Below are 19,284 nucleotides of genomic sequence, written 5' to 3' on the forward strand. Positions count from 1 at the left end.
CCCTATTTGCATTTTGACTGCTCTCCACAGGTGTAAAGGGTAAATGTTACAGCTTTCATTACTTATTTTATATCACACCTCATGGTGCTTGTTCTGGTAAAAAGTCATTTTTATCACCTGTGGATTGGTATATGTGGGCAGGGCCTCGCGGCCTATGTGCCACATCGCTCCACCCCTAGTGCCACTTAGCCCCGCCCCCATCCGTGATGTCATCGCCCCATAGGCCCCGTCCCTCATCAGCCATTAAAAGGACAAGCCTAAAGCCCTAGGCCCCATCCCCCTAGATTGTCCCACACCAATGGCCGCTGAGAGGGTGGGGCCTATGTGGCGATGACATCACGGATGGGGGCAGGGCTAAGTGGTGCTAGGGACGGAGTGATGTGGCACATAGGCCGCGAGGCCCCACCCACATATACCAATCCACTTTAAGAACAAAAGAAAGAAAATTTATCTCTTCTTTCCATGATCTGTTTGCCTTTGAACTTGTGACTACCTTTTGACTACAAAAATATTGCATGAGGGAAGGCGATCAGCTCTGAGGCTCCCATTCACTTCAGTGGAAGCTTCTTCCTTACCCATTTGGAAAACGAGATGCCACCTCTTATTTGCACAGTTCAGTTGAAGACAATGGCCACTGGATTTTTGACAGTGATAGTCTATTTATTTTTTTTACCGGAGATTGGCAATGCTTCCCTGTCAGAAACCACATGGTTATAAGCCTGTGAACATGCCCTAATTTGGTTTAGGGTGGGTTTAAATCTGTCTGTGTAAACGCACCATAATTCAGTTGAATTTTGCACCTCTTTGAGCAATACATTAAGATGTTTCCAATGATATTGTAAAACACAGATGCTGCATTGGCAATCGATAGTGTTAGATGGGGACCCAAACACTAATAGTTCAGCAGTTTAGTTTTCATATATAGGTCTCCAGTAAAAGTTTTTCATGTAAGTAATTTAATGAAGCAGAATAGAAGCAAAACAACACTTTGTGGTGTAACATAAAGTAGGAAGTGTCTAGCATCTTCCAGAATACAAATTCACCCAGCATACTGTATTTTGGACTAATGACGCTGCCAAATGCATCTAAATCAGCCACATAATTTGTAACCTTACTTCTCAGACCGTTCAGTCCTACCACTCTTTGTGAAGTGTGCATGGTCTAGGTCCTATATTGCTTGTTATACATCATGTCTTATTGTTATATACAGTTAACATGAAGCATAATAAGATGGCCAATTTAAGCCTTTTAGCATAGGAGACATTCAGCTGAAAACGAAGAAGCCAGACAATTAACATCCCCTGCTGAGCAGAATGACAAGCAGTCTCTGGCTAGTACTCCTATCCACAAAAATAAAAACATGCTTGGAAACAGATGCCTCAGGGGGATACAAAGAGAAATTGTATTCTGAAACTCAGCATTGTAAAATCATTTTATAAAGCAAACATACTGTAATTAGAACATTGCATTGCACCATGTCTCTTAAAGTGACAGAACAATGAAACAAAACTTGAACCCAGTTAAATTAATTATGCAGGTCAGCTGAGAGTCACTAGTCATTGCTAGCTATTAGAGATGAGCGAAACTCGAGCATGCTCGAGTCCATCCGAACCCAAACTTTCAGCATTTGATTAGTGGTGGCTGCTGAACTTGGATAAAGCCCTAAGGCTATGTGGAAAACATAGATATAGTCATCCATGTTTTCCAGACAACCTTAGAGCTTTATCCAAGTTCAGCAGCCACCGCTAATCAAATGCCGAAAGTTTGCGTTCGGATGGACTCGAACCCGAACTCGGTTTGCTCATCTCTACTAGCTATTAAATTCATAAGCTGCATTATGGTAGACAATAGCAAGCTGCTATTAAAATAATACTACAAGGCTTCCTTACCTGATGGGCTTTGTGTAGCTGCAAATGTTTTACTAATGGTATGTGCACCCCTGGTAAAACATCATTGCTTGTGGAGTTGAGCATAGTCATGACATGCTCTTCGTTTAAGATGCAAAAGAAGAGCCCGTGGAGCCTCATCAAAGAGTCTCAAAACACAGGACTAGCCAGATATCCCTCCGGGAAGGACCCAGCCAAGGGCAGCTCCTGTTAGGAAACCACCAAATCCACCATATTAAGTGGCCCTATAAGTCAATGTAATGACTTATAGAAAAAAACAAGGCCAGGTAACCATCCACATACAGCTGTTTCGGGGTGTTGCCCCTCATCAGTGTGGAGCTTCTTTTGCATATTCATGTTTCCCAGGGGGCAATGCACCTAGGACTTCACTGCTTTGAGCACTTTCACTAGCAGCCGGCGGTGTTGTCGTTTAACTGGTCTCCCTAAGATCAGCAATCTGTTTCTCTTCGTTTAAGATAACAAACCATTCAATATAAGCTATATAACAAAGTAGAGGAAACAGCTCACCACTTCAGATGGTATCCACTTGTGATCAAACTCCCCATGTGGTAAGAGCAGCCAAAAGTAAGGACCAAGAGGTAGGTTTAGCAACATGGTGTTCTCCAATGCAAATGAGTTTATTAAAACAATATCCATATGTCACAACTAACGCATTTGGGTACACTTAACCTTATATGATTAGGGGTTAAGCGTACCCAAAAGGCATTAGTTGTGACATATGAATTATGCTGTTTTATGCAATAAAGACATTTGAAAGAGAGAACGCCTTGTTGCTGAGCCTACTTCTTAATTCAATATACGCTGTGATGCTAGTTGTGAGGCTAAGAAGTAAACTCTATTGTAGGGGGACTGCCAGAATATCAATATCCTCAGACACCTTCCACATCACCAAGCCAAGGCAAAATGGACTAATGGAAAAAAATAAATACATTTTGGCAGATACAGTGGCTTGCAAAAGTATTTACCCCCTTGGCATTTTTCCTGTTTTGCTACCTCCCAAGCTGGAATTAAATTGGAGTTTTTGAAGGTTTGCATTGTTTCATTTAAAGAACAACATTCAACATTTCATTTTCTTTTTATTGTGAATCAAACAAATAGAAATAACTAACAACAAATAACAGAAAATGTCAGTGTGCAAAACTATTCATCCACCTAAAGGGAATGTTCACACCATGAATTCTGAACAGAGAACTTCAAGCAGATTCCACGGCACGCTCCCGCTTAAAGTTCCGCCTATTCCATAGGCTCCATTCTATGCTCAGGCAGTTTTCCTTGTCCGCCCAAAGAATTGACATGTCAATGTTATAATGGTGACATCATTTGGTACAGTTGAGAGAAAAATATTGCGCTGTCAATCCACTTCGTTCTGCAAAGCGAATTACCACTGATTCATTAAGGAAATTTGCAAAAAAAAAACACAAAATGGCGACCACACATGCTGTTTGGAGCGTCACTGGGCGGGAGAAATGGAATAATCCCTAGCGCCCATCCAATCACCTGACCGTCACCCTCTATCTAAGGTGGTAAATTTACAGAGGTCGCGAGTCAGCTTTGTGTGGAGGAGCAAGATGGCAGCAGGCAGCTAGAGCAGAGCAGGGAGAAACTAACAGAGGGAACAAGAGGAGATGAATGGCTGAAATTGGATCACGCAGCCAAGACGAAGTGCCGAAGGGCAGGAAACAGCTGTCGCTGTTAAGAGCTGACTGCGTCCTCTCACCATGTTTGTGTCTGTTTGAAATCCTATGTGGAAGAAATAAAGTGTCCCTTTTTTTACAAAAACATCAATTGGTGAGTGCCATATCTCTTCATATCTTCACCGGAGATTATTAGAATCTATACATGGATGGCTGATCTGACCGTATGGAGGAAAGTGGATTACCCCCGCCTGTCGGTACAAGCGATCGGGACCCCCACAGCATGGCTGCTGGGGTTCTGATCACTCAGTGAGTACCTTTCTGTCACTTAGTACCTTAAATGCCGTGATCACTATAGACATACACTACCTCCGCCAGAGACTGAGATCGCCGAACCTCTCCCTGGCAGCCGAGCGTCTCATCAGAGAGGCTCAGAGACACTTCGCTGCCGGGACAGCTTCGGGAAAATGAGAGAGGCGCCGTAAGTTCCCAAAGCCTCTCTCATTCTCCCAAAGCTCTTCCGGCAGGCAAGCATCTCTGAGCCTCTCCAATGAGACGCTCGGCTGCCCAGGAGAGGTTCGGCGATCTCCGTCTCCCGTAGTGTACGTCACACTGCCTGCGCAGGGAACAGTACGGGAGGCGCACCGATGCTGTGAACAGGTCCCAGGTGAGTTAAATGTTTTTTTTTTTTTTTTTAGCTGCAGTTAACCTCTGCCTGACCACAGCAGGGCTGCGGTCAGGCAGGGGTTAACATTTTCCGGCTTATAAGGCAAATTCCTGACAATCTTCTTAGAAGTCATGGGTCGTCTTATATGCCCAGTCGCCATAGTGGGTGATGAGAGTGGGGACTTGCAAGCGGGGTTGGAAGAGGTGTCTGATGATGACGATGAGACACGGTTGTCAGACAGTGAGGTTGTTGTCATGGATGTAACTCAAAGTGAGGAGGAGAGTGAGGAGCTGAGGGGGAGGCAAGTTCACCCGCAGGACCGGTTGGAAGAGGAAGAGGGGTGGGCAGAGGGAGAGGCAGGGGCAGAGCGAGTAGATCAGCAACTGTTTCACGGAGTCAAACTCCCGTGGCCAGGGCTAGATGTTCCGAAGTCTCGAGGTTTTTTAAAGAAACTGCGGATGACCAATGGACTGTAGTGTGCAACGTGTGCCACGCCAGGATCAGCAGGGGAGCCACCACTACCAGCCTAACCACTACCAGCATGTGCAGGCATATGAGTGCTAAACACCCCACTCAGTGGAACCAAGGCCGTTCAGCGACTGCAAGTCGCACCCCTGCTCCTTCCAGTGTGTCACGTGCTGGCTCTGTCAGTCCCCCCGCCCAGGCCCCAGGCACGAGCGCCTCCCACCCTACACGCACCCCTTCACCTCCACTATGCTCTACACCCTCCAGCAAGGTGTCCAAGTGCAGCATTCAACTGTCCCTGCAGCAGACCTTTGCACGGAAGCGCAAGTACACTGCCACTCACCCGCATGCACAAGCCCTAAGAGGCTTTTAGGAACCTCATGGCAGTGGCTTCCCCGGTACTCTGTCCCCAGCCGCCACTACTTTTTACGGTGTGCCGTCCCAGCTCTACACCAGCACGTGTCGGATAACATCGTCCGTGCCCTGACCAACGCGGTCAGCGACAAGGTCCACCTAACTACGGACAAGTGGACAAGTGCTGGTGGGCAGGGACACTATATCTCCCTAACGGCACATTGGGTCAACTTGGTGGAGGGGTGGGACAGAGTCTGACCCTGGTTACGCTTATGTGCTGCCCACCCCGAGGATTGTGGGTCCTACCTCGGTTGCTGTTTCTCATGAATTGTACACCTCTTTCTCCTCCTCTTCTTCCTCCTCCTCTCTATTACCCTCCATGAGCACGTCGCCTCCATCTCGTAGCATCAGCAGTGCGGTGGGTAAGCGCCAACAGGGGGTGTTGAAACTGCTGAGCTTAGGCGACAAGAGGCACACAGCCCAGGAGCTGTTGCAGGGCATCACGGCGCAGTCAGATTTTTGGCTGGCTCCACGGAGCCTCAAACCAGGCATGGTTGTGTGTGACAACGGGCGAAACCTGGTGGCGGCTCTGCAACTCGGCAGCCTCACACATATACCATGCCTGGCCCACATGTTCAACCTTATGGTGCAGCGGTTTCTTAAGACCTACCTCGATTTGGCTGACTTGCTCACCAAGGTGCGGCGCATCTGTGCGTATTTCCGCAAGTCAACCACAGATGCTGCCCACGAGGTGGAATTTAACCTTCCAGATGGTAGTGAGGGTTTACCAGCAACGCATAGCCATTGTGGAATGCCAGATGTCAACCTCGGTGCGATGCGGTAGTCAGGTCAGTCAGCTACCTCAAATCTACAATGAGGAGTGGACGTGGATGTCTGCTATCTGTCAGGTACTGGGCCCCTTTGAGGAGTCAACACTGATGGTCAGCGGAGATGACGCCATCATCAGCCTCACCATCCCGCTGCTGTGTCTGCTTAAAACCTCCCTGCTCAGCCTGAAGTCTGACACTCAGGAGACGGGTGAAGAACAGCCACCGCTAGATAGCCAGACCACCCTGACGTCAGTTTCTCAACACCGTGTAGAGGATGAGGAGGATGAAGAAGAGGAGGAAGAGGAGCAGACTGGTGCCGCCACTGAAGAAGGTACCCATGCTCAATCCTTACTTGTTGAGCGTGTATGGCCTGAAGAGGGTGAATTGGTGGAGGAGGAGGAAATTGAGGATAGTCAGGAGAGGGAGTTCTTGCGTGTTGGGACCCTGGCGCACATGGCTGACTTTATGTTAGGCTGTCTTTCCCGTGACACTCGGGTTAAAAAATTTTTTGACAACACAGATTACTGGGTGTTCACCCTCCTGGACCCTCGGTACAAACAGAACTTGTCCACTCTCATTCCTGCCGAGGAACGCAGTATGAGAGTGAATCAATATCAACAGGCCCTGGTGCAGAACCTGAAAATGTACTTCCCATCTGACACCACTAGCGCCAGAGGACGTAGTTCTGTGGGCCAAAGAGCAGGGGAAAGGAGCGGTGGAGCAGGCAGCTTGTCAAAGGGCAGGGGAACACTGTCCAAGGCCTTTGACAGTTTCATGGCACCCCAGCAAGACTATGTCAACCGTCCCCAGTCTAGACAGAGTAGGGGGAAGCCATCAGGAAGATGGTGAGGGAGTACCTTGCTGACCATACCACTGTCCTTCCCGATCATTCTGCTACCTACAACTAATGGGTTTCAAAGCTGGATACGTAGCCCCAACTGGCGCTTTATGCCTTGGAGGTGCTGGCCTGCCCTGCCGCTAGCGTGTTGTCAGAGCGGGTCTTCAGTGCAGCTGGTGCCATCATCACTGATAAGTGCACCCGCCTGTCCACTGACGCACCCGCGCTGACAGGCTGACGTTTATAAAAATGAACAAAGCCTGGATTTCACGTGAATTAAACTGTCCACCCGGGGAAAGCAGCTGAACATGAAGATTCTTGGTATCTCCTCTCCTCCTCCTCCTCCTCTTCCTACAATTCTTAGCCAACTGCCAAGTCTTCTTCCGCCATGCAGGGTCTGCCCTAATTATTGGGAGGCTCAATTGCTTCTTTACTCCTAATGGTTCTCTGTGTCCTCACTGCCATGCTCTGATGTCACACTACGTCTGCGGAGGAGCGAGACTGGTTGCCGGGGGCCTGCCGATCACGCCCCCGCCAACCAGCCAGCTGTTTTATTTTTATTTTTTTTGTCTAGCCGTGGCCGGGGCCTCACCACCCCCGGTCGAGAGGCATCAAGTGTACCCTTGATGGTGAGTGCTGACTGACAACTGGCCTAGCCAGTTAGCTGTCAGCAACCGGGTTCATGTCCACTACATATCCCAGCCCCTGGACTCACTCAAATTTTTGGGAGGCTCACTTGCTTCCTCGCTGACTTGTGATGGTTATCTGTGTGTTCAAGGCCCTGCTGTGTCTGGCCTAATTTTTTGGAGGCTCACTTGCTGCCTCACTTACTTGTAATGGTTCTCTGGGTGCTCGATGCCATGCTGCTTTTGGCCTAATTTTTGGGAGGCTCACTTGCTTCCTCACTTACTTGTAACGGATCTCTGAGTGCTCAATATCATGCTGCTTCTGCCCTAATTTTTGGGAGGCTCACATGCTTTCTCACTCCCTTTTAAGGATTCTCTGTGTGCTCAATGCCATGCTAGGTCTGGTATAATTTTTGGAGGGCTAACTGGCTACCGCTTCTACCTTGTTTGCTCTGTTCTCACCGCCATGCTGTGTCAGGCTGAATTTTTGGGTGGTTCATGATATGCTACCTCTGTTTTAATGGTTCCCTGTGTTCTCAATGCCATGCTGGGTCAGGCTGAGTTTTAGGTGGTCCCTATGCCTACCTCTGTTTTAACCAGGCTGTTGCACAGAATTAGGCATAATGGTGCCATTAGGCAGCCTCAGAGGCATGCATACATGCTGCCCCTGCTGCTTCCTGTGCATTTCCATTGTGTTTCCATCCATTTCTGAGGTTGACAGGTTTTCACACGACCTTCTCTCTACCGAACTTGAGTCTCCTGCAAAAAAGCTTGAGTCTCCCATTGACTTCAATGGGGTTCGTTACTCGAAACGAGCACTCAAGTATCGGGAAATACTCATCTCGAGTAATGAGCACCCGAGCATTTTAGTACTCGCTCATCACTATTCCCCGTCAATTTTTTTTCCTGATATGCTAAGTACTGGTCTGTTAATGTAAACATTCTTGCTCTTAAAATTTTAGGTTTGTTTTGGTTCACTGATGAAACTGGTCTTATAAAACCTTTTTCTTAGGGACAAAAATAATAGAAAAAAATATGTCTTACATATAAAGTATTTGGATGATTTCAGTATGTGCCCTTAAAACTGTTTCACATCCAATGTTGGAAAATTATATTTCCAATTATTAAAGATTTCATTTCCAGTTGAATGTGAATATACTGCCATGCCAAGTTTTCTCAAGACCACTAGTAATTTGAGAAATGTTGGCACATTGCAGGCCTGTAGGAGAAGTACAAGTTGAAGAATCACAATAATCTGTGCCACGAACATTTGTATAATAGTAGTAGGCTGCTACTAACAAACCCACTAAGGTAACAGGAAGCAGTGAATAAATTATAGCAATTAATTCAGAGATGAATATTTTGTTCACATATTTTCTTGTGCTTTAACTGCTAATGCGGTTAGTAGTACTAATCCTGTTCAGAAGAATAGCTGGGCATTTATGAAAGTACAATACATGTAGCAAGAGTACAGGGAGATTTTAATGCTAAACATGACAATATTACTGATCTGTCTGTAATTTTCTACTTGTTAACTTCTAGATTTGTCATATTGTCAAGTGACCATGTGGGTCTTCTTATATGAGAAAAAAAGAAAATTTTGCAGGGCTCTGTTCACAAGTGCTGCTGTGTTCAGTTCTGTAGTAGTTCTGATAATTCTGAAGAATAGCACTGTGCACAATGCTATTCTTGCTATCAAAATCACAAGAACTCTAATAGAAACCATTATAAGTAAGGAAGAGTGGACCTGTGGATATTCGGGTCTTACTGGTATGCTTGAAAAAAAAACTTTTGCACGGCCCCAAAAAATGGCTGTGAAATGGGTGAAGGAAGGGGTAGAGGGCTGCAATTGCAACCAAAATGGGGGTAGGACAAGGCAATTGCTATGGAAATAATGGAGTGGTGAAAGTATTTGAAATAATATAAAATAAATAAAATTTCATTTGCTAAATAAATAAATAATATTGAAAAAGGATGCGGACATTCAAGTGCACATAGGCTCCTTAATCAGGCACTAAGACTGACAAGTCATCTGGGATTCATACCTTTTTCATTTCTAGAAATGTCAATTTGTCCATGTTGGCTGTGAATAGGTGGACCCGCTTGTTAGTGATAACTCCCTATGCAGTGCTCAATACCCTTTCAGAGAGCGCACTTGCTGCAGGACAGGACAGCACCTCCAAGTAGGGATGGTCCGAACCGAGTTCGGTTTGGGTTCGTACGAACCCGAACTTTCGGTAATGATTCCCGCTGTCTGCCCGCTCCGTGCAGCGGGGCGGATCCAGCGGGAGGACCGCCTGGAAAACTGGGATACAGCCATGGCCATAGGCTTTATCCCAGTTTTCCAGGCGGTCCTCCCGCTGTATCCACCCGCTCCACGGAGCGGGCAGAAATCGGGAATCTGATGCCGAGCGTTCGGGTTCATACGAACCCGAACCTCGGAGGGTTCGGACCATCCCTACTTCTAAGGCATAGAGAGCAAACTCTGGCCAAGTGTTTATTTTAGAAACTCAGAAATTGAATGGGGAGCAGCTATCATTCAGCACAATGAGATGTGTTGCCACGTACCAGGTATTTATAATTCTGACTGCTGCTCATACGGGCTGTATCTGCTGATGGTGTTAGTGCATTTTGTGGAGTGCTGAGGAAGGTGTTTCATATTGCAGCCTTAGCTTGCCATCCCTTCCAAGTGGTGCAGGTCCCCAAGCTGCATTGGCGACTTTCTCCTCCTGGGCCTGTTGCTCCCCCCTGGGCCCTCTCTGTCAAATAGGAATTCAGAAAGTAGTGCCTCTACCAGCAAAAATTAAAGAATTTTTGAATCAATTAGATTTTTTGTGAAAATCATAAATTCGATTTTCACAAAAAAATCACTGCAGGCGGGGCGGACGACGCAGTACAGTGTGGGGCAGGCGGGCGGCGTGGTACAGTGTAGGGCAGACAGTCCAAAGAGGGGCGGTGTTGGGCGGTCGGCATGATACAGTGTTGGGCGGGCGGGCAGCCAAACAGTCCGGAGAGGGGCGATGTGTGGCCGGCGGGTGGGTGGGCAGTCCCGAGAGAAGAGGTGGGTGGCCTCCAGGAGCTGCTGATCTTCCCCTGCACCTTACACCCAGCGTCCCGGTCTCACCCTGCAGGGACTGCAGGGTAATTGCTGTGGGTCCTGGAGCTGTACAGTGGGATCGTATCTCACCGTACAGCTCCAGTAATCATCTATTCTGCAGTCCCTGCAGACCGGGGACCTGTATGTGCACTTCTGCCCCAGTCCCCCTCTGTCACCCCCAGTCCCCCTCTTTCACACCCAGCTCCTCCACCACCCCTCTGTCACCCCCAGTCCCCCTCAGCTCCCTTGGTCACCCTCAGTCCTCCTCAGCCACCCCCAGTCCCCCTGAGCCTCCCCGTCCCTCTCAGTCACCCTCATTGCCCCTCAGTCACCCCCAATTCCTCTAGGTCTTCCCAGCTCCCCCTCAGTCACCCCCAATCTGCCCTAGTCACAGGGGGAGCACTGTTACATTGGGAAGCAATAGAGTTGTTGTCTCAAATGTCATTAAAATAGTATCTGACGCTGGGAGAAAAAAATTCAGTTTAGCAAAAAAAAATTTAAAAAACGAGATTTAAATCAAGAATCAAGTGACCCTGTAATCCCTGCCGCCAAAAAGTAGGTGTTATATTTTCTAGTGTAGCAGGCTGAGACCTCCCATGTCCGCTCCCTACAGGAGCAGCAGCTTCATCACCACCAGCAGCATCATGGCAACGTCCCTTCTTGGTAGCTTTTCTCATGTTTTGCTTAAAGTGTCACTGTTATAACTTTGAAAATCTAAATCAACATGGGATTTAATATAAAGCAGGGCTTGTTGGGATGTCATTTTTTGCGCTAAGATCTCTAGTTTTTATTACTATCATATTGCTGTAAAAGAAAAATTTTGATAGCTTTTTTAAAATTGTTTTTTGATATATAAATTTTAAAAAATCAGCAATCCTGGTGTGTATTTTTTTCTTTGTTTACGTCGTTCACCGTGTGGGAACAATATTGTTATATTTTAATAGATAGGACAATATGTTTATTTTTTTACATATTTTTATTTTTATGAAGGGCAAGGAGGTATTTTAAACTTTTATTGGGCGTTTATAAGTTATTTTAAAACTACTTTTAAAAACTTTTTTTTAATTACACTTTTTTTAACACACTTGTTTTACTGTAAAACATGCAATCATTAGATTACATATACTCATCTATGCATATAATGATCTATCGGCTTTCTGTACATAGTCTGCCTGAGAGTCAGCCTATCTATAGAACACTGATCCGACAGGTCAAAGGTAAGTGGCTTACCCCCACCCTTCGGTACAAGTGTGGCTGCGGGGGTCCCGATCAGTCAGCTGCTTAACCAGTCACCCGACTTCCTAAAATGCTGCGATTGCTATAGATCGCAGAGTTTAAGGGGTTAATAACAGGCAGCTGGGGGATCACAGCTGCCTGTCATTATCCTCAGCTCCTGGGACTCTGATGTGTGCGGGTCTGCACACATCTCAAGCCCCTCACTGTCAGGAATGTATATATATGCTCCTGCTGCACAGGGTATCTAACTATATTAATCATGTGGAGATATCGAGAAATATACTCTATAGATGGTACATCACCCCAGAAAAACTTCAAAATATGTATCCCTAATACTCAAAAATGAGTTGATGTGGTCTAGAGGTAGGGTCTATGATACACATTTGGTGAAGCTGCAAGATGCTTTTGCCTTTTTGGAACAAGATCTATCGGTTATTAATAGAGTTAATAGTTAAACCTATTGATTCATCTCCAGCCTTGGGCTTGTTATCTTTAGATTTTTTGTCATGGGATGATAAAAAATTAATAGTTTACGTATTAACAATATCAAGAACACTATTAGCTAAAAACTAATAGCACAAGGATCCCCACTAAGAAAGAAGCAATCCAGGGTACCAAATTTAATAGCATAATGGAATGCATGATTGCAAGCAGGAAAGGACTTGCTTCACGTACAGACCAAATATGGAAGGTATGGGATAAATACTGTACTATACATACTATGAGAGAAATAACAGATACTAATAATACATGATTTTTGTTATAGAATAACTAATAAGGTGTGGGTGGGGGTAAGCTTGATTATGCCATTTTGTATAATTTAAGTGAATGTACCATCAGGCCTGGGCTGAAGCACTGGAGGTGGGCCTACCCATCCCCAGTGGGAGGAAACCCCTGCCCCTCTATGACGCGGCTCTGTTAGAATTAATGAAGCTGCATTATAGGGAACTCATCATAGCTGCACCTTCCATGATGATTTATATCTGCTGACACCAGTTTTTTATGTAATGGTTTTTTATTAATTATTTGTGGTCATTTTTAAATTTTATTTTAATGAGACATAATATTGTATTGGTACCAATGTATACATAATAAAAATTATATATTTTTTTTTATGAACTAAAACCCAGTGTCCGTGTGTATAAATCATAGAGGGGTTGGGGTTTCCTCCCACTGGGAGTGGGTCAGCCCGCCTCCAGTGCTTCAGCCCAGACCTGATGGTACATTCACTTAAAGTCTTAATTTATCATTATTATTTTTATTTTTATTTTTTTTATGCGGCTCCATTGATTCTAACAGAGCCGCGTCATAGAGGGGCAGGGTTTCCTCCCACTGGGGATGGGTAGGCCCGCCTCCAGTGCTTCAGCCCAGGCCTGATGGTACATTCACTTTATGTCTTAAAAAAAAAAAAAAAACAATAATAATAAATTAACTTCTCATATATACATCCACTTGGAAGTGGATAAATTTGAATTGTACATCTGACGAGATCCAGAACAAGGCTGCCAACCTTGCTCGTTTTCCTTTCATTCATTGCAGGCAAACCGGAACACCAAAGACCCTGAGGGCCAGCGGGAACAAGGCAGTGGTGAGAGGTGCATTTGTACCGAACTGCTTATGTTATTGTGTTTCCTCAATTGCAACGAGCAACCCGAAGACAATGAGCATTAACTCTATAGAGCCACTAACGCTACCACACGTTTTAAACATTATTCAAACACAGAACTTATGGCTATCTTTCACGAGTATGCGCTGAAATACCATGCACTTGCACCATCTTAATCTGTGTGGTAGCTTCACTATCACCATCATCATCAGTGACTTATTGTGGACACTGAAACATTGTCCCTTGTGAACAGTTAAATAATGTGCAACATTACATCATGTGTGAGTTGTACAAGTGGATAAGGCATTTTATGTGACCTACGTTTAAACGTACAGACATTCTATTCTTTTCCCCAGCATGTTTTCGCTCCATTGTTGCTGTTTAAAATTAAAAACAGCAACATTGAAACGAAAACATGTTGTAATAAGTAAATAAACACAAAATAATAAACACCTACACCATATATACAAAAATCTATTGTGGAATATACTGCTAACAACATGTACCACCTACAATTAGTATTATCCCAAAAATGTAAGCAACAACATATTACATAAATATTTCCTCCTTTATTATTGCATAAGCTAACACTTAAAACACAGGCCAGTGACGCATAGGATACAAAATCACAGAAAACATATATAATGTGCATCAGTCTATACATACAACCTACATATAGTTTGGCCCTCTGGTGGTAGACTTGGTAAAATGCACAGTGCTTGTTGAATCACCACAACACCCTAAGTCAGGGGTGAGGAACCTTTTCCATGTCGAGGGCCAGTCGGCCATTAATAAAATCATTCAAGGGCTGCATACTGTGTGCGGAAGTTAGTAGCGTGGGTTTGCAGCACCCGGGGCAAGGCAAAGTATTGTTCCCCTAGTGTCCCTGCTATTGTAGTTAACCCCCAGTGATGCCCCTTGTAGTCTAGTTAACGCCAAGTCATGCCCCTTGTAGTCTAGTTATCCCCCCCAGTGATGCCTCTGGTAGCCTAGTTACCCCCCCCCCCAGTGATGTCCTTGGTAGCCTAGTTAACCCCCCCCCCCAGTCATGTCCCTGGTAGCATAGTTAACCCCCCCCCCCCAGTCATGTCCCTGGTAGCCTAGGTCAACCCTCACCCCCCAGTCATGTCCCTGGTAGCCTAGTTAACCCCCCCAGTCATGTCCCTGGTAGCCTAGTTCCCCCCCCCCGTGATGTCCCTGGTAGCCTAGTTAACCCCCCCAGTCATGTCCCTGGTAGCCTAGTTAACCCCCCCAGTCATGTCCCTGGTAGCCTAGTAAACCCCCACAGTCATGTCCCTGGTAGCCCAGTTAACCCCCAGTGCCAGTGCCTCCCACGCTGCCCAGGTCCTCTTCTCTCCCCTCTAGCCCGTGCAGGTCTTCTCCTGCAGGCGACGCACGATGAAATGACGTCATCGTGTGCGGCCCACAGGACAAGGAAGACGTGCACCGCTCTGGTGGGGAAGGGGCGGCCACTCACATCACCCTTCTGTGTCACAGACACAGGAAGATGCGGTGCGCACATCACAAAGGAAAAGTTGGCGATCACAATGTTGGCAATCTGTAGATAGTCTGTTCTCAGGCATTTATCAGTATATGCAATCAGAGCATTGCATATATAAGTCCCGTAAGGGATTTATATATGCAATACAAAATGTGTAAAAAAAAAGAAAAAGTTTTCACCCTGGTTGATGTATAAGAGTAAGATCGCTAAACCCCCACAGCGACTCCACTTTCCCTTCCTCTTAACTAGCGATAGTTTGAGCTACTATAGGATGTTTATCTATCTACTGCTTGCATATGAAGATCCCATGGGAATCTGACCCTGCTACATCCTAGACCTGCACCTCTGCCTTGTTATACTACCCTTGAACTATCTATGCACAACTTGTGGACGATTTTATATGTGCACCACGCATGTTCTATATTATAGGTTATATGTTTTGTTTTGTTACTGTTTATCTCCATACCCAATACCCCCCTCCCCCCAGATATGCATAGCACTGTTGCATATATCGTATCGTGCAGAATTGTCCGATCTATTAAACTATCACAATATTGCTCCCATGCGGTGAATGGCAAAAGCAAATAACCAGGATTGCTTATTTTTAAAAATTATATTAGAAAAAAATTAAAAAACAATCAAAATTTTTCTCTAACACCAATATGATACCAATAAAAACTTAGAATCACCCCAACCAGCCCCATAGGTGGAAAAATAAAAGCGCTCTTGCCATATCCCTAGCCCACCCTGGATTTTTACTTTATGCCCACAGTCCTCCTTTAACCCTTTGCGGACCAGGCCCAAAATGACCCAGTGGACCGCGCAAATTTTCAATTTTGTGTTTTCGTTTTTTCCTTCTCCCGTTCTAAGAGCTCTAGCACTTTCATTTTTCCATCAACAGGGCCATGTAAGTGCTTGTTTTTTACAGGAGTAGTTGTACTTTGTAATGGCGTCTTTCATTTTACCATAACATGTATGATGGAACCCCAAAATTATTATTTATGAATTGGTGAAATTGTAAAAAAGAATGCAATATGGTAACGTTTGGGGGGTTCCTGTGTCTACGTAATGCACTATATGGTAAAAGCGTCATGATACTATTATTCTATAGGTCAGTCCGAATACAACCATATGTAGGTTTACACATATTTTCTAATGTTATATATATTTTTTTAATGAAAGACTTTTTTTTCTGCAATTAATTATTAATAAAATGGGCCTATTGTGACGCTTATAACGGTTTTGGGGCTGTTTTTATTAATTTATTAGTTTTTATTAATACCATATTTGTGTAGCTCGAACGTTTTAATCACTTTTTAATACATTTTTTTTATATATAATGTAGCAAAAAATCGTCAATCCTGGCGCTTTGTTCCCTCTTTCGTTTATGCCGCTCACAATGACAATTGTTATATTTTAATAGATTGGACAAATATGCACGCTACAGTATATAACATGTTTATTTATTTTTATATGTTTTCTTTATAGGGGGGTGATTTTAACTTTTATTGGGGGAGGGGCTTTGGGGTATTTATAAAAACATTTTTACTTTTTTTTACACATTTTAAGTTCCCCCGGGGGACTTTTACCTGCAATCAATATATTGCAGACACTGTACAATGCTATGCCTATAGCATTGGTCATTGTTATAGGCGTTCTGCTCATTGAGCCTGCCTGTGGCAGACTCAATGAGCAGAAAGCCGATCGTACTGCACGGAGAAAGGTAAGGGTCCTCCGGCGGTTCGTTACATTGATCGGGACCCCCACAGTCACACTGTGGGGGTGCCGCTCCATTTAGGTAAAAAGACAAAAGCAAAGACAAAAGCAAAGTACCTGATCCTACATTTGCTTTAAAGGGGTTGTGCGGCGCTAAAAAATTATTCACAGAATAACACACATTACAAAGTTATACAACTTTGTAATGTATGTTATGTCTGTGAATGGCCCCCTTCCTTGTGTCCCACCACCCCCACCCGTGTACCCGGAAGTGTGGTGCGCTATACTCACCCGTCACGTGCCGACCACCGTCTCCGATCCTCAGCAGTGACGTCTTCTTCGGGCGGCCGGCGGATCTTCCTGAGTGCCGCCCGCCCTCTGCAGCGACGGTGGTCGGCACGTGACAGGTGAGTATAGCGCACCACACTTCCGGGTACACGTGCAGGGGTGGTGGGACACGGGGAAGGGGGCCATTCACAGACATAACATACATTACAAAGTTGTATAACTTTGTAATGTGTGTTATTCTGTGAATAATTTTTTAGCGCCGCACTACCCCTTTAAAACATGTCCTGGATGTTGCAGAATTTTGTATATGTAGAGTTCTAAACATGTTTCTACTTTATTTGATAATATTTTTTTTTTTTTCAGAAACAACGTCAAAGGGTCAGAAATATTTTGAAAACCAACACTGCAATTTCCTAAGATTTTTTTGGTTCAGAAGGAAAGTGGAATTACAAATGTATAATTTGTCTTTGATTTATTTGATGGATGAAATAAAATATCACTGAATTATAATAATGGCATAGTAACTAACTTTAATTACAGCACATACAAGCATGAAACACAAGCTTCTAATAGAGATAAATGGATTCATAGACCATAATCTACAGATTAAACAGAACTATATTTTATATTAGTAAACCTTTTCTTTCCAGAATATGTCATACCACTAATAATTTCCTGTTTTGGTACTTCCTGAAAATATTTAACCAGATCATGAATTGATAGTTTCAGGCATACTGGTTTTAATATAACTGAGGTCAAACGGGCAGTTATATGTAACAGGCCCTGCATTTTAGAACATGATAAATATAAATATGATATGTAATATGATAAATATGATACTGTGTTGACCACAAGGAGTTGTACATGTTTTAGTGCAGAGCAAGCTGGGTGCACTAGTGCATTGTATATGTCACAAAGCAAGGTGGCAATGCAAGTGTAGTGTTCCAAATCCACCACACACTCCACCATCTCCTCCACAAAGGGCAGGAGAATGACTTCCGACACTAGGATTCTATGAAACAACTTACCCTTTAAAGAGGAAGTCCCACAAAACGTAAAAATGACAGGCACGGAGTGGGGTGCAGAAAAATAATAAAGAAAATAGGACTTGGTGATTAATTGTGAAAAAAACAAAACTGAATATGGCCTTGCTTAACCAACCTAGTCTTCTACATGATGATTATTATAGTGCTTGAAAAAGCACTATATTGTTATCCGTATTCTTCTTCCAGCTATGCTTCTGCGATTTATACAGCCCTAACTGCTTTGCGCACAGCCTCCATTCAAACAGCATTTTGAAGCCCTCGGTAGTGACAAATGTGCTATTTTTGGTTTCAATTAGATTTGTCGTTTTTCAGAAATTTACGTTTAAAGACCCCTAATTTCCCAAAGGAAATAATGGCCACACTGTAAACGCTAACAGCCAATCACTGCACACATGCAAATAGCTGAAATATAGCAGCCAATAGAAATTCTAAGGTCTTGTCAGTCAATGCCTAACCACATCCACACAGTCACATGTGCACTATTGGCCAATAGAAGATGTAGAAGATGGAAGGTCCTCAAAGATTTTGTCCTATTAACATGAGAAAGATTGTCATGGTAACCGAACAATGTTCTTTACCATTATACGTAGCCGAGGTCAGTCACTGATGTAGCAGAGGTCTGTCAGTAGCAGAGCTGATCGCGCATGACAGAGCAGAGCCGAGATAGTGTTGTAGCAGAGCTGATACCCGCATGACACAGCAGAGCTGAGTCGGTGGGTACCAGAGCTGATACCAGAAAGACACAGCAGAGCCAAGTCGGTGTTGTAGTGGAGCTGATACCCACATAACACAGCAGAGCCGAGATGGTGTTGTAGTGGAGCTGATACCTGCATGACACAGCAGAGGCGAATCGGTGTTGTAGCGGAGGCCAACCACAGCACATATGCAAATAGCTGAAATATAACAGCCAATAGAAATTCTAAGGTCTTGTCAGTCAATGCCTGACCACATCCACACAGTCACATATGCACTATTGGCCAATAGAAGATGTTAAATATGAAAGATCTGGTACCAGCATTACACAGCAGAGCCAAAATGGTGTTGTAGCGGAGCTGATACCTGCATGACACAGCAGAGCCAAGTTGGTGTTGTAGCGGAGGTAATACCTGCATTACTCAGCCGAGCCGAGTCGGTGTTGTAGTTGAGGTGGTACCCACATGACAAGGCAGAGCCAAGTCCGTATTGTAGTGGAGCTGATACCCGCAAGACACAGCGGACCCGAGATGGTGTTGTAGTGGAGCTGATACCCACATGACACAATTCCCAGTATGCAGAGTTGTAGTTTCCCAACTGCTGGAGAATGTTGTTTCATAGTATGTAAACACTGGATAAATGTTAAACTAATTGTGATGTTGCTTAAAGGGGTAGTGTGGTGGTAAGCAATTATTCACTAAATAACACACATTACAAAGTTATACAACTTTGGGCTATGTTCACACTACGTATATTTCAGTCAGTATTGTAACCAAAACC

At 44.5% G+C, this 19,284-nt stretch overlaps 1 long non-coding RNA gene across 1 annotated transcript; it reads left to right on the forward strand.

The window, feature by feature from the left end:
* Window positions 1–12,224: 12,224 nt before the first annotated feature.
* On the forward strand, window positions 12,225–17,261 carry LOC138784625 (uncharacterized). Its single transcript, XR_011361893.1, has 3 exons — window positions 12,225–12,345; window positions 13,194–13,249; window positions 17,129–17,261. It is a non-coding gene; the product is annotated as an uncharacterized lncRNA (long non-coding RNA).
* Window positions 17,262–19,284: the final 2,023 nt, after the last annotated feature.

Source organism: Dendropsophus ebraccatus, chromosome 2, assembly GCF_027789765.1.
Source record: "Dendropsophus ebraccatus isolate aDenEbr1 chromosome 2, aDenEbr1.pat, whole genome shotgun sequence".
NCBI classification, from domain to species: domain Eukaryota; kingdom Metazoa; phylum Chordata; class Amphibia; order Anura; family Hylidae; genus Dendropsophus; species Dendropsophus ebraccatus.